Here is a 12,347-nt window from a genome sequence, read left to right as displayed (position 1 = left end):
CAGCTTTATCTCTGCTGTGTTAGCTGGTACATAAACGGTGGCTCCATCACAGCCCCTCCGCTGCTCTTTGCTACCCACTCTAGTCTTTGTGTACTGGAAGCTGAATGACTAGGGATGCATCTGACTTTTGCTCATGGGCAAAAACTGGAAGGAAGGGTTTTTTGAGCAGACTTTTCAAAGTATTTAGGTCATTAATACCTTTAAAAAATAAAAAACTTGAGACGAGTAGCCTAGTTAGTCTGTACAGGATAAACTTAAAAAACAGCAAATAGTCTGGTAGCACTTTAAAGACTAACAAAACATGTAGATGGTATCATGAGCTTTCGTGGGCACCCTTCCCTGTGTATTTGGCTTGTGGAACTGGTTTGTAACAAAAATTGTAACCAATTCCATAAGCCAAATACACAGGGAAGGGTCGGAACTACAATTCATTCACAAGTTTAATTCTCATGCCAATGGTCTGAATCCTGATGGCTGGGACATTATCAACCTACCAAACAATGAAGGTGCCAATGGTTCTTTGTGTAGATTCTGGTGTAAGTACTCTTCCTCTCTAAATGCTAACTAATGGTCCTTATCTGCTTCCTTTAACTATCCAGTCTTTAGGTGTTTATAGTCTTTAGGGCTATGTCTAGACTGCAAGCCTCTTTCGAAAGAGAGCATCTAGACTGCACCCGGAACTTTCGAAAGAGCAAGCCGCTTTTTCGAAAGAAAGCACCCAGTGAGTCTGGATGCTCTCTTTCGAAGAAGCCCTATTTACATTCAAGAACGCCTTCTTTCGAAAGAAGCACTTTCGAAAGAAGGCGTTCTTCCTCGTGAAATGAGGTTTACCGCTGTCGAAAGAAAAGCCGCGTTCTTTCGATTTAATTTCGAAAGAACGCGGCTGCAGTCTAGATGCAGGTGAAGTTTTTTCGGAAAAAGGCTACTTGGAGTTTGATTAGATAGATAGATAGATAGATAGATAGATAGATAGATAGATAGATAGATAGATAATTTTAAAATTGTATTTATTGTGCCCTACAACACTCAGTGTAATTTCACTGTACTGAACAGCCTGTGTATTTTGATGGCTCATGAGATCTTTCCTTCTAGCTCTTCAGAACAATTACACTGTTAGTGACCTTGACTAAGAAGGTCAGATTCTTTTCACTCATCTCCCAGTCAAGTGTTATCATGTTCATGCAGCTTACACTGGCATTTAAGTAATCCGCCCAACCTAATTAGCAGGGAATGGCTGTGAGTTTTAGGTCCACACTGGGGGGAAGGAGGGAGAAAAGGTGAGATTTCTGTAGTACACACTTGACTATTCACTAATTAATTTCAGCTGCATTATCAACACCAGAGAGATTTCAGCAAACATATCCTGGACAATATTGAAAGCAAACTATTCAGAAAGGACACCCTGTTGTTCTGAAGTATCAATTCCAGTATAGATTAATTTATTTCCTCATCCTTGTCTCTCTATAATAATGTAATGCCTTGTCTCTATTCTAAGTGCTGCCTATGCATAGATTATTAGAGTCCATATTTATGGGCAATTTCTTGTAATTGCAAAATTGCAAAGATGACAGTTAAAGCTATGTGTTAATAACCCTTAGTGTATGGTAGTCTTTGCCAGCCGGTTGATCGTGGTAGACCGGTCAATCTCGGCATCCCTAGGGGTTGATCGCCACAGCCAGCTGGCCGGGCACCTGCCCGTTTGCTCCAGCCCAGCTTGGCATTCAGCCCACCGAGGCTTCGCCGTGCTCCAGGTAGGCTGAATCAAAGAGGGGCAGCCGGCTGGCCAGCCTCGGCAGGCTGAAAGCTGCAGCCTGAAAAGCTCTTTGGGTATGTCTACATTACAATGTTAGTTCGAACTAACGGACGTTAGTTCGAACTAACATTCATAGGCGCTACACTAGCGCTCCGCTAGTTCGAATTTGAATCAAACTAGCGGAGCGCTTAGTTAGAACTAGGAAAACCTCATTTTACGAGGATTAAGCCTAGTTCGAACTTACTAGTTCGAATTAAGGGGTGTGTAGCCCCTTAATTCGAACTAGTGGGAGGCTAGCCCTCCCCAGGTTTCCCTGGTGGCCACTCTGGCCAACACCAGGGAAACTCGTCTGTCTCCCTCCCGGCCCCAGACCTCTTAAAGGGGCACGGGCTGGCTACGGTGCCCGTGCTAGGTGCAAGCCTGCCAGCACCCAGCCAGCAGACCCTGCACCTGGCACGGCACAGAGCCACCCACCCGATGTCCCCCAGCCCTCCCCCTCTTCCCGGGACCAGGCTGGCGGCTCCCGGGAGCTTGCCCTGGACCGCAAGAGGCGGGCACCTTCCTGGGCTAGTGCGGACATCATGGACCTCGTCCATGATCTCCGCACTAGGCACAGGAAAGTGGCCGTCTAGGGCAGGAGAGCTTCCAGCCTGGCCACCCAGGAGCAGGTGTGCATGAAAATCAAGGCGGTCCACTGAGACCCCCAACCCTGAGCCCTGAGCTTACAATGGCCGTCCTGGGTCAGACCAAAGGTCCATCTAGCCCAGTAGCCTGTCTGCTGACAGCGGCCAACCCTAGGGACCCTGGAGGGGATGGACCGAAGACAGTGACCAAGCCATTTGTCTCGTGCCATCCCTCTCCAGCCTTCCACAAACTTTGGGCAGGGACACCACTCCTATCCCCTGGCTAAGACTACTCCATGGACCCAACCTCCATGACTTGACCTCACTTCCCTTTAAACTCTGTTCTAGTTGTAGCCTTCACAGCCTCCTGCAGCAAGGAGTTCCACAGGTTAACTATTTGCTTTGTCAAGAAGAACAACTTTCTCTTACTAGTTTCAAGCCTGCTACCCATTCCTTTCCTTTGGTGTCCTCTAGTCCTTCTTTATGGGAACTCATGAAGAACTTTTCTGAATGCCCCCTCTCCACCCAACCCCTGCTTTTAGGGACCTCTATTCTGTCCCCGCTCCATCTCCTCTTTTCTAAGCTGAACAGTCCCAGTCTCTGTAGCCTCTCTTCATCTGGGACCTGTTCCCAACCCCTGATCATGTTAGTTGCCCTCCCCTCTCCCAGCCTCTCTCTTCCCCTCTCCCACCTCCTTTTCCCAGTCTCCCCCAGTTTTGTTCAATAAAGACAGAGTCAATGTTGGAAGAAACGTTATCTTTATTTTGTACATCAATAAGAAGGGGGGCTAGGGAAGGGTAAGTGGAAGGAGGTGAGGGAGGAATGGGGCACGAGCCCCTGATAGGGGAGGACTGGGCTGGCTCTGCGGGCTTCGGGGGTGGAAGCTCTCCTGCAGCCCCCCAATTGCCCCCTCTCCCCAGATGGCAGCCTGCGGCAAGTGCAGCCGGGCTGATGGCCGAGTGGTGTGATGTGCCCAGTGTGGGTACTCTGGGCAATCCAAGCCAGGACTGCTTTGCAAGCGGGGCACCCCTGAGAACTGTCTGTCCGGGGTGGGGGTTGGGACCCTTTAAGCGCAGCCCTCGGCTAGCCTGAGACAGCATCTCCACGCTCTAAGTCCTCCTCTGATGCCCTGCCGGCACTGCTTCCGGCCATCCTTAAGCCCTGTTCAGGGTCCACTCAATGTGGACTTGCTAGTTCGAATTAGCAAAACACTAATTCGAACTAGTTTTTAGTTCTAGACGCGTTAGTTCGAATTAGCGCTGTAGTGTAGACATACCCCTAGTTAACTTGCTGGCAGAGATGGGGGAAGAGGTGCGCATACGAACACATGTGTGCATCCTCACTCTTGCTGCCTGCTCGGAGAGGGGGCTGGGAGGCCTGCATACATGGCGTGCTGGGGACGGGGCTATGCCGTGCTGTTCCCCACGGGCTGTGTGCGGGGTCGGAGAGCCACCTTGCCAGCACCCCGCTGCACCCGGCTGGGATGTGTGGAGGTTCGGGGAGCCCCTTCCCCAGTGCCCCGCTGCACCCAGCTGGGATCTGTGCAGGTTTGGGGAGCCCCTTCCCTAGTGCCCTGCTGCACCTGGCCCAGCTGAAGCCAGACCTGGGTGGCCATGGGCTATGCCTGACCCAGCCCCAGCCCAGGAGCCGCTGCCTGCAGGCAAAGGGCTGGGCTGGCCACGGAAGAGACTCTGTCCCCTCCCCCTCCTCGCCCCAGTGCTGCTCCCCAGAGGCTACAAGTCCCAGTGCAGGGACGTAGGGGCAGGAGAGGGAGTGAAAGAAGATGTGGGGGCAGATGAGAGGGAGCAGGGGTTGCACTGAGGAGCATGGGGCAATCATGGGGCTGAGGGGAGCGAGGCTGGAGCAGAGGGAAGATGGGAGGGGGGATACAATTTTACTTTGCAGGAGCTGCACTTTCCTTCACTCCCCACTTCTTTGCCACCTTCCCCAACTAGCTATTTGGCTGCATTCTCACCCTCTCACCTTTTCTGTGTTACTCCCCCAACCCCCTTCCAATCCCAAACTCCTTCTTGTACCCCCATCCCACATCCTCTCCTTCCACTAAACTCCCTTCTACACCCTGCAGCCCACCTCCCACCCAAATCCTGCATCCCTATCCCACTTGCTGGCAGCCTTGTCCTGCACATTGAACTTCTCCTATTTGTTCCCACTCAGAGCCCAAGGGGATCCACAAAATCCACTAACTGGAACCCCAGAAAAGTAAATCTGGCCTATCGGAAGCCCTGAACCTCAGTCCTCCCTGCCCTTTCCCCATGCTCTGTGGGGGCTGGAGTGCCAAAAGAGTGAGGCGTCCCCCACTGAGTCACATCAGTGAGGGTTGGGGTTTTTGAGAGGAGTTGTTTTGCTTCTCACTTGTGTGGTCCCCAGCTGACTTTTCGGTTGGTTAATGACGCCTGAACCAAAAATGGCTCCCGCCCCCTGCCATAAATAAAGAAAACATTGAAACTTTTTATGTTGGACATAAATTAATATTTTACTTTATTGAAAATGAAGTTTGATCAACTAACATGAGAAAGTTAAAATGCTTAATCTGTTTCATAATTTAAATTAAACCATTTTCCCCAGCTGCAGCACTAGCAAAAAGGGTGGGGTGCAATTATGTAATTAATCGTGAGTTTCCATTAGCAATGGGTAGTCCGCAGAAAGGGTTGGGGGAGCGCAGGGCCTCGAGTAAGGGGTGGGGCCTTGGGGAAGGGATGTAGATCCTGGATTGCCCTGACATTTAAAAAGTGATTTTGAGTGTAAAAAGGTTGGGAGACCTCTGATGTACGGGGAAGGCAAAAAAGTGACAGTCCCTGGAGCTGGTACCACCCTCCCAGGATGTCACCCAAGGATCAGATGAAGCTGGGGGAGTCTCAGCAGGTCAGCAACATTACTTTCCTTAGACGCACGTGCGGGGAGGTGGCGGGTGGCTGCGCGCTTCTCACCTGGCCTTCTTGGCCTGGGCATTGTGCAGCAAACTGTGTACATGGGTGCATGCGGAGCACCAGTCTGGAGCACACAAGCCCTATGATCAGTGGCGGCCCGTCAATACACGTGAACTAAGCGGTCACCTAGGACACCAAGATAAACGGCCGTTGAGGGCTTTGGAGGCAGGGGCGCTGATCGCACGCTGATCGCGTGTTTCTCCTAGGGCGCCAGTTGCCGGCAGCTCATCTAGGGCCGCTCCTGCGTATGATGCTGCCTCAGAGGACCCTTGTGTTCCTGCTCACTGGGTTTCTGGAGGGACCCATTTTACTCCTGACTCTAAAGTGGGACTCCCTCCCGCCGCAAGCCGCCATTAAGGAAGATAGGGTCAGGGACACACTCACAGCAGTGCCGCGCACAACACACGGGCATGCCTGCTCTCTCCGGGCAGCATCTGCTCCCAGGCAAGTATGGTGAGGTGGAGGACACCGAGCCTCTGCTAGGGGAGCCTGCTGGGAGAGGAAGGAAGTGGAGGGGATCCCAGTAGCACCCTGCCCGGCAAGTGGTGTCTGCCGTTCACACACACCTTTCCCCATCACCCTCCCCCGCTCTATCCACCTGCCAGGCAGGGATACATATCCTCCACCACTGCTAATCCTGTGTGTGCAGGGCACAGAGGGAAGCCAAGCTGCCCCGTCGCTCCCTCCTGCCTGCAGGCATGTGCCCTGGCCAGCACCTTCCTATGCCTGCTTGTCCCTGGGATGTGGGGGAAGCGAGGCTCCCCCTGGGGACATCTGTACCCCTGCAGAAAGGGGCCCACTGTGTAGGCCACATATGACCTTGCTCCAAGTACTCTGCCTTTGTGGGACCGAAGACCTCTCGGTGTCAGCTAAGAGATGAGGGATAGGCTTCAGGCACAGTGTCTCTAGGGATGACTGCCCTTCTTAAAGGACACAAATCAGATATCCAAAAAGGCAACACACAGAAACCTGTTAGAGAACACTTTACCCTGCCCAGGCACTCATTAAAGGATCTCAAAGACACTGTGTTGTTTCAGGCCAATTCCACAAGCCAAATACACAGGGAAGCCTTGGAACTTAACTTCATGTACAGGTTTGGGACCCATCACAAAGGTATGAATAAAGACATGACCTGGCTAGCACACTACCTTCCACAGCCTAATGACTTAAAAACCAAACAATGGGTACTTAAGAACAATTTGCACTTTCTCTATCAGCTTCATGTAACAAGAGCACTTCATGAGGCTTTTCCTAAGGAAAATGCAGGACAATGTAGCACTTTAAAGACTAACAAGATGGTTTATTAGATGATGAGCTTTCGTGGGCCAGACCCACTTCCTCAGATCAAATACTAAGGAGGCACTGTTGAGTTCTGTCTCTTGAATAGTGGGTATTCTAAAGGGTTAGTCTGGCACAAAACCGTTTCATTACATACTTACATTTCCTGAAGACACTTAGTATCCATTTTACCCCCCCTTGTAAAATTACTCCTCATTTCAAAGGATTGTGCTGTTTCCATACCATTCTATGCTCATAGTTAGCATAATTTCCAAATTAGTACACTGGGGAGATTTGGAGCTTTACTGCCATAGTCTCATCTTGATCCATCAAATCCTACTTATTACAAGAAGGGTTAATTAGGAGCATATGAAATTAAAATCCATGCGTTTCTAGGAGACTATACTGAGACTACTATGGAAGAAAAGGAAAAGGAAACAGACAAACATTAAAAGATGTCACAACCCACCCATCCCTCAGTATTGCTTTAGAGGTAGAACAGACAGTTCTATAGATCAGGAAAGTTAGGAGTAAAGTGGACAGGCACTGAGTGGTGCTGAATATCATGTGTTCTCAAAAATAACTGCACAATCTTCCTCTGAAGTGAATTGTATTTGGGGACGTCTCTCAGCTCTGAGCTAGAAAGAATTTGGAGAAATCATCACAACTTAAGTGTGGTTGCATATACATGCAAATATAAAGGCAAATATATACAAATAGCATATTTCACACTGACGGGCATGAATACAAAGAATAAGGAAGACTACACAACACGCAGGCCCCATTTAAGTGGGTTCTGCTGATAAGAATAAAATGCAATATTTACCCGATTTCCACCCATATGACAGCACTTTTAATGAGCAATGCCAGTTCAGGAATTTAACTACTAAAACGAATATCAACAGAAGACCGTTATATTGACTGCTTTTTTGTGGTTTTGGCTTCACAATGGTCCAGGAATTTAACTGCTGACTACCTGCTCATCTCTGAAAACAGCATTGCCAACAGCAGCAGCAGCAGCAGCAGCACAGAAGTAAGGATAACAGTACCGCAATCCCACCCCCCACACTCAATAACCTCACAACCCTCCTACAACTCCTTTGTGGGCTAGGACCCCTACAATATGTGAAAGTTCATATTTAAATAGCTGAAATCATGAACATTAAAATGTTTAAAACGTCATGACTGTGAAATTGACCAAAATGGACTATGAATTTAGTAGGGCCCTACCTATTGTCACATGGTCAGAGAGGAAAAGAAAATGGTGGCTCAAAAGAGAGAAGCAGGAAATATACCTCCACAGAAAGGTTACCTCCTTCCACAAGGCTTGGGATCTCACCAAACTGAGTGATTGGGCAACAAAATGGCAAATGAAATTTAATGTGGATAAGTGTAAAGTAATGCACATCGGGAAAAATAACCCCAACTATACGTACAGTATGATGGGGGCTAATTTGGCTACGACAAATCAGGAAAGAGATCTTGGAGTTATCGTGGATAGTTCTCTGAAAACTTCCACACAGTGTGCAGCGGTGGTCAAAAAGGCAAATAGGATGCTAGGAATTATTAAGAAAGGGATAGGAAATAAGATACAGAATATCTTACTGCCCCTGTATAAAACTATGGTACTCCCACAGCTTGAATACTGTGTACAGATGTGGTCTCCTCACCTCAAAAAAGATATTTTGGCCTTGGAAAGGGTTCAGAAAAGGGTAACTAAAATGATTAGGGGTTTGGAACAGGTCCCATATGAAGAGAGGTTAAAGCGACTGGGACTTGTCAGTTTAGAAAAGAGGAGACTGAGGGGGGATATGATAGAGGTATATAAAATCATGAGTGATGTGGAGAGGACAGATAAAGAAAAGTTACTTATTAGTTCCCATAATAGAAGAAGTAGAGGACACCAAATGAAATTAATGGGTAGCATTAATGGTAGCAGGTTTAGAACTAATAAAAGAATGTTCTTCACACAGTGCCTAGTCAACCTGTGGAACTCCTTGCCAGAGGAGGCTGTGAAGGCTAGGACTATAAGGGTATGTCTACACTACCCCGCTAGTTTGAACATGGAATGAGGAGTAACGGTAGTTCGAACTAGGAAGCCTAGTCTGAACTACATAGTTCGTGCCGCGTGTAGCCGCGCGGCACGGGGTTCGAACCAGCCAGGATTTAAAAATGGCGGCGCCCGGCTTATACAAATGAAGCCCGGGAAATTCAAATCCCGGGCTTCATTTGCAAGTGCGGTATGCCTACATTAACCCGCTAGTTCGAACTAGCGGGGTAGTGTAGACATACCCAAACAGAGTTTAAAGAGAAGCTAGATAATTTCATGGAGGTTAGGTCCATAAAAGGCTATTAGCCAGGGGATAGAAGTGGTGTCTCTGGCCTCTGTTTGTCAGAGGCTGGAGAAGGATGGCAGGAGACAAATCGCTGATCATTGTCTTCGGTCCACCCTCTCCAGGGTACCTGGTGCTGGCCACTGTCAGCAGACAGGCTACTGGGCTAGATGGACCTTTGGTCTGACCCAGTACGGCCGTTCTTATATTATGTGAGATAGGGCAAGCTGAAGGTGTGAGTGGGACCAGACCCAACTTGCCTGACCCAGTGGAAAGCCCCATGGGACTTTCGCAGGTAAATGAATGATGAAGCTGTCAGGATAAACATGCCTGCTTTCCTCTCGCTTCTGTTCTGTGAAGATCTAGCAAGAAGTGGCTGAGGAAACTATCTGGCAATGGAGCTTTTTCCAGAGAGCTGTGGGGAAGTGAACAGTCATCCAGGAGCAAGGGCTTTCAGTCAGGTGGCCCTGGCCTCTGAAGGTCTGGTGCAATCTGCTCCACATAGCAAACCATTCCATGAAAGATTTCACATGAAATTCAGCATAGAATCACCATGTTTCCTCTGTCTTATGTAGGGTAGCTGATGTCAAGAACATTAAAGGTTTTGGGTTGTTGTTGTTGTTATCCTGGTCTACTCTTGCTCAAGTTTTGTTACTATTTTAAAAACTGTGTTACTGATGTATATTGCATAATCAATACAAACTTTAAACAGTGACTTGGTCCCAAAAGAATGTGTGGTGATAGCACAGAATCATGTGAGCAAACATATTAAATGTACTATTTAAAAATATGTAGCCACTGAACAGTAAAGGGCTGCAAGGGTTTGAGAGTGAAATCCATCTTCCACGGCCAATGATCATAGCAAATTCCCATTCAGGGTGTGTAAAAAGCAATAAAACAGGTTGCACCTTCACCAGCCCTTTTGTGGCGTCCTATACTGGAGAGGTAACTGTTATTTTCAGTCTCTCCACTAGCACACTTCTCAGACTTTAAATTGACATATGGCAAAATTATATTGTGTTAGTTTTGGAACATGGATTACTGGTCAGTTGTATATGAGCTAAAAATCAACAGAGCCATGTCTCTCAAGACTTAATTTGGATTTGCAGTGTTTAGGAAATGAACATCCAATGCTTGTCATAGGAATTATTATTCTATATTTAAAAGTGGAAATGTTCTAGAATTTAAATATAGAACATGCAGTAGGAAGAAATTTAAAAGGTTATCCTGAAAATGTCTTTTTGTAAAATACATAATTATAGCATACAATTTCTCTTAAGCTTTCTCAGACTCAACCTAGTGCTCAGACACTCTGCTGATGGAAAGATAGTGTAGATAGACTGTGAAACTTAAAAATATAGGCTGGATCAATGGCCCATATAAATAGGTGTTTCACTATTGGAAATTTGTAAATTGGCTGCTGCTGAGCACCTTGCCAGTAAAGGGATTCCCCATTTGTTTCTTTTTTGGGAGGAGGGGTGGAAACGGAGTATGTGATATACACCAGGCATTTCTTAATAAACATGACATATACTGAATAATTAAGAAATGTATGAAATGTAAGTAGTTTTTAATGGGGAAGGTTAACCATTGGAATAACTTACCTATGGATATGGTAGATCCCTGGTAATTTGATGTCTTTAAATCAAGACTGGATATCTTTCTAAAAGACATATTCTAGCTCAAGCAGAAGTTACGGGGAATGATTATCTGGCCTGTCTTATGCAAGATGTCAAACTAGAAATCTTAAAAATCTATGAAACTATTTAGTATTTTTTGTTTTTATCACACACTGTAGACTTAAAATAGTCCCAGCCCAGAGAGCATTCCTTCTTTGTTACAAGGAAGGGGAGACACAAGATTAAAATATTAAAACTGAATTCATTATGATGCTATTTTCTGTTCTTATTACATGACTATGGTCACCAAGTTGGAGTCTTCTTGTGCTGCTGTCATTACAAAGGAGTTATAAGAATAACTTATCAGAATTTTTGGGCCCAATGTCACGTATAACAAAAGCAGCATGCTAGGCTAGTCTGACTACTGCAGAATTAATCTCTTCTGACCCTAGCGCCAGGGCCATTGCGAGAACTTATGTATTTCTGATCTGCAGTAAATCACAGGAACCGTTTTAAGCACAGGAGGCTGAAGCATTTTACTGACTATGGGCCTGATCTCGCCAATGCTACAGAGCATCAGTTTGGGTTTTTGTTTTTTTACTACTGGTAAGCTCTGTACTGCTGGTGAGTGTTTCAAGGATCAGGCACTGATTAACAATTTGTCTCTTTATATTACTCTCTGTAAAATTAAATGAAAATTCACCATATGTCATGCTGCCAGCAGAATGTCTGTCAATGACACTGCCCTTTTTGAGACAAAAGAAAAGAACAAGATTCTGAGCATGCTGTCACTCCTGATTGCCAGTGGGTTTGGTGGTAGCTGGCATAGTTACAATTTATACACACCAGAAGCATGAAGCCTGCCAAACAATCAGTGGAGCCACTGGATGATCAAGGTGTTCAGGGAGCACTCAAGGAAGATAAGACCATTGCAGAAAAGCTAACAATTATTTGTACTACTATTCCTCACATCCTTTGCAGTGAAGGGGAGCCCCACATTTGAACCATTGCTTTTTAGGTAACACATCTGAGGAATATCAGAGGGGTAGCCGTGTTAGTCTGAATCTGCAAAAGCGGCGAGGAGTCCTGTGGCACCTTATAGACTAACCGAAGTGTTGGAGCATAAGCTTTCGTGAGCAAAGACCCACTTCGTACATGCATCTGATGAAGTGGGTCTTTGCCCACGAAAGCTTATGCTCCAACACTTTGGTTAGTCTATAAGGTGCCACAGGACTCCTCGCCATATCTGAGGAAGTCTGCCAGACCGAGGTGTCACTAGAAAAGGATTTAGAACAAACAGTAATAAGGAACAGATAATGTTCACCCAAGAGCGGAGAAGAAAGTTGTACAGGCTGAACCTCCTAAAGCCGGGACTCTGTGGTCCAGTGACAACTATGGTCTGGTAGGGCCACGGATGTGGCTGGACTAAAGAGGACAGGAGGCAGACAGCAGGAGCCAGCTGGCAGAATGCAGGGCTAGGGAGCCATGGCTGGGCCAGCAGTGTCTGGGCCAGGTGGCAGCTGGCGAGCCTGGTCTGGCTGGGGAACCCATGGCATTGGCTGGGCCAGGCAGGGGTGAGAAGCCCTGCCCCAGACAGAGAACCCCTGGCATCAGCAGGACTAGGTGGAAAATGGGGAGCTCCCGCCCTGGCCAGGGAACCTCTGGTGTCAGCCAGGCCAGGCAGCAAACGGGGAGCCCCGTCCCTGGCTGGGGAACCCCCTCAGCAGCAGGTCCAGGCGGCGATCAGGCAGCCCTGGGCCGAGGAAACCCCAGTGGGAGCAGAACTGGCCCTA

This window comes from Pelodiscus sinensis, chromosome 4, assembly GCF_052426305.1.
Source record: "Pelodiscus sinensis isolate ZL-2025 chromosome 4, ASM5242630v1, whole genome shotgun sequence".
Lineage (NCBI taxonomy): Eukaryota > Metazoa > Chordata > Testudines > Trionychidae > Pelodiscus > Pelodiscus sinensis.
The sequence above is the reverse complement of the archived record's forward strand: the minus strand, read 5'-3'. Positions refer to the sequence as shown.